Source organism: Oncorhynchus keta, chromosome 18 (assembly GCF_023373465.1).
Source record: "Oncorhynchus keta strain PuntledgeMale-10-30-2019 chromosome 18, Oket_V2, whole genome shotgun sequence".
Taxonomy (NCBI): domain Eukaryota; kingdom Metazoa; phylum Chordata; class Actinopteri; order Salmoniformes; family Salmonidae; genus Oncorhynchus; species Oncorhynchus keta.
Window position 1 is genome coordinate 50494938 of NC_068438.1, and position 3913 is coordinate 50498850.

Genomic DNA, 3913 nt, shown 5'->3' on the forward strand with positions numbered 1-3913 from the left:
GTGTGTGTGTGTGTGTGTGTGTGTGTGTGTGTGTGTGTGTGTGTGTGTGTGTGTGTGTGTGTGTGTGTGTGTGTGTGTGTGTGTGTGTGTGTGTGTGTGTGTGTGTGTGTGTGTCTGTGTGTCTGTGTGTCACGGGGATGAGGCCAGGGAACTCACGGCTCAATAACTCTGGTGAAGGAGAACAGCCCTGCTGTGAAGATGATCCCCTCCACTGGAGACACCATAGACCCACTGCTCTGTCCTGTCAAACCACAGCTCCACCTGTCTCTTCCTGTCTCATAGTACCACAGCTCCACCTGTCTCTTCCTGTCTCATAGTACCACAGCTCCGCCTGTCTCCACCAAACTCTTCCTGTTTCATAGAACTACAGCTCCACCTGTCTCTTCCTGTCTCATAGTACCACAGCTCCGCCTGTCTCCACCAAACTCTTCCTGTTTCATAGAACTACAGCTCCACCTGTCTCTTCCTGTCTCATAGTACCACAGCTCCACCTGTCTCCACCAAACTCTTCCTGTTTCATAGAACTACAGCTCCACCTGTCTCCTCCTGTCTCATAGTACCACAGCTCCGCCTGTCTCTTCCTGTCTCATAGTACCACAGCTCCACCTGTCTCTTCCTGTCTCATAGTACCACAGCTCCACCTGTCTCTTCCTGTCTCATAGTACCACAGCTCCGCCTGTCTCTTCCTGTCTCATAGTACCACAGCTCCACCTGTCTCTTCGTGTCTCATAGTACCACAGCTCCACCTGTCTCCTCCTGTCTCATAGTACCACAGCTCCACCTGTCTCTTCCTGTCTCATAGAACCACAGCTCCACCTGTCTCTTCCTGTCTCATAGTACCACAGCTCCGCCTGTCTCTTCCTGTCTCATAGTACCACAGCTCCACCTGTCTCTTCCTGTCTCATAGTACCACAGCTCCACCTGTCTCTTCCTGTCTCATAGTACCACAGCTCCGCCTGTCTCTTCCTGTCTCATAGTACCACAGCTCCACCTGTCTCTTCCTGTCTCATAGTACCACAGATCCACCTGTCTCCTCATGTCACTTCCTGTCTCATAGTACCACGTCTCCACCTGTCTCCTCCTGTCTCATAGTACCACAGCTCCACCTGTCTCTTCCTGTCTCATAGTACCACAGCTCCACCTGTCTCCTCCTGTCTCATAGTACCACAGCTCCACCTGTCTCTTCGTGTCTCATAGTACCACAGCTCCACCTGTCTCCTCCTGTCTCATAGTACCACAGCTCCACCTGTCTCTTCCTGTCTCATAGAACCACAGCTCCACCTGTCTCTTCCTGTCTCATAGTACCACAGCTCCGCCTGTCTCCACCAAACTCTTCCTGTTTCATAGAACTACAGCTCCACCTGTCTCTTCCTGTCTCATAGAACCACAGCTCCACCTGTCTCCTCCTGTCTCATAGTACCACAGATCCACCTGTCTCCTCATGTCACTTCCTGTCTCATAGTACCACGTCTCCACCTGTCTCCTCCTGTCTCATAGTACCACAGCTCCGCCTGTCTCTTCCTGTCTCATAGTACCACAGCTCCACCTGTCTCTTCCTGTCTCATAGTACCACAGCTCCGCCTGTCTCTTCCTGTCTCATAGTACCACAGCTCCACCTGTCTCTTCCTGTCTCATAGTACCACAGCTCCACCTGTCTCTTCCTGTCTCATAGTACCACAGCTCCGCCTGTCTCTTCCTGTCTCATAGTACCACAGCTCCACCTGTCTCTTCCTGTCTCATAGTACCACAGCTCCGCCTGTCTCCACCAAACTCTTCCTGTTTCATAGAACTACAGCTCCACCTGTCTCTTCCTGTCTCATAGAACCACATCTCCACCTGTCTCCTCCTGTCTCATAGTACCACAGATCCACCTGTCTCCTCATGTCACTTCCTGTCTCATAGTACCACGTCTCCACCTGTCTCCTCCTGTCTCATAGTACCACAGCTCCACCTGTCTCTTCCTGTCTCATAGTACCACAGCTCCACCTGTCTCCTCCTGTCTCATAGTACCACAGCTCCACCTGTCTCTTCGTGTCTCATAGTACCACAGCTCCACCTGTCTCCTCCTGTCTCATAGTACCACAGCTCCACCTGTCTCTTCCTGTCTCATAGAACCACAGCTCCACCTGTCTCTTCCTGTCTCATAGTACCACAGCTCCGCCTGTCTCCACCAAACTCTTCCTGTTTCATAGAACTACAGCTCCACCTGTCTCTTCCTGTCTCATAGAACCACAGCTCCACCTGTCTCCTCCTGTCTCATAGTACCACAGATCCACCTGTCTCCTCATGTCACTTCCTGTCTCATAGTACCACGTCTCCACCTGTCTCCTCCTGTCTCATAGTACCACAGCTCCACCTGTCTCTTCCTGTCTCATAGTACCACAGCTCCACCTGTCTCCTCCTGTCTCATAGTACCACAGCTCCACCTGTCTCTTCGTGTCTCATAGTACCACAGCTCCACCTGTCTCCTCCTGTCTCATAGTACCACAGCTCCACCTGTCTCTTCCTGTCTCATAGAACCACAGCTCCACCTGTCTCTTCCTGTCTCATAGTACCACAGCTCCACCTGTCTCCTCATGTCACTTCCTGTCTCATAGAAACACAGCTCCACCTGTCTCCTCATGTCACTTCCTGTCTCATAGTACCACAGCTCCACCTGTCTCCTCATGTCTCTTCCTGTCTCATAGTACCACATCTCCACCTGTCTCCTCATGTCACTTCCTGTCTCATAGTACCACAGCTCCACCTGTCTCCTCATGTCTCTTCCTGTCTCATAGTACCACAGCTCCACCTGTCTCCTCATGTCACTTCCTGTCTCATAGTACCACAGCTCCACCTATCTCCTCATGTCTCCACCTGTCTCATAGAACCACAGCTCCACCTGTCTCTTCCTGTCTCATAGAACCACAGCTCCACTTGTCTCTTCCTGTCTCATAGAACCACTGTTTCACGTGTCTCTTCCTGTCTCATAGTACCACAGTTCCACCTGTCTCTTCCCGTCTCATAGTACCACAGCTCCACCTGTCTCCACCTGTCTCCACCTGTCTCCTCCTGTCTCATAGTACCACAGCTCCACCTGTCTCTTCCTGTCTCATAGAACCACAGCTCCACCTGTCTCCTCCTGTCTCATAGTACCACAGCTCCACCTGTCTCTACCTGTCTCATAGTACCACAGCTCCACCTGTCTCTTCCTGTCTCATAGAACCACAGCTCCACCTGTCTCTTCCTGTCTCATAGTACCACAGCTCCACCTGTCTCTTCCTGTCTCATAGAACCACAGCTCCACCTGTCTCTTCCTGTCTCATAGAACCACGTCTGCTCCTGTCTCATAGAACCACAGCTCCATCTGTCTCCTCCTGTCTCATAGAACCACAGCTCCACCTGTCTCTTCCTGTCTCATAGTACCACAGCTCCACCTGTCTCCTCATGTCACTTCCTGTCTCATAGTACCACAGCTCCACCTGTCTCTTCCTGTCTCATAGTACCACAGCTCCACCTGTCTCCTCATGTCACTTCCTGTATCATAGTACCACAGCTCCACCTGTCTCCTCATGTCTCTTCCTGTCTCATAGTACCACAGCTCCACCTCTCTCCTCCTGTCTCTTCCTGTCTCTTCCTGTCTCATAGAACCACAGCTCCACCTGTCTCTTCCTGTCTCATAGAACCACAGCTCCACCTGTCTCTTCCTCTCTCATAGAACCACAGCTCCACCTGTCTCTTCTTGTCTCATAGTACCACAGCTCCACCTGTCTCTTCCTGTCTCATAGTACCACAGCTCCACCTGTCTCCACCTGTCTCCACCTGTCTCCTCCTGTCTCATAGTACCACAGCTCCACCTGTCTCTTCCTGTCTCATAGAACCACAGCTCCACCTGTCTCTTCCTGTCTCATAGTACCACAGCTCCACCTGTCTC

The 3913-nt window shown here is 51.8% G+C and overlaps 1 long non-coding RNA gene across 1 annotated transcript; it reads right to left on the reverse strand.

The window, feature by feature from the left end:
* Nucleotides 1-324: 324 nt before the first annotated feature.
* On the reverse strand, nt 325-2219 carry LOC127908994 (uncharacterized). The gene is made up of 4 exons (XR_008069408.1): nt 2127-2219; nt 1722-1801; nt 1282-1361; nt 325-456 (listed from the first exon to the last, which is right to left on the reverse strand). It is a non-coding gene; the product is annotated as an uncharacterized LOC127908994 (long non-coding RNA).
* Nucleotides 2220-3913: the final 1694 nt, after the last annotated feature.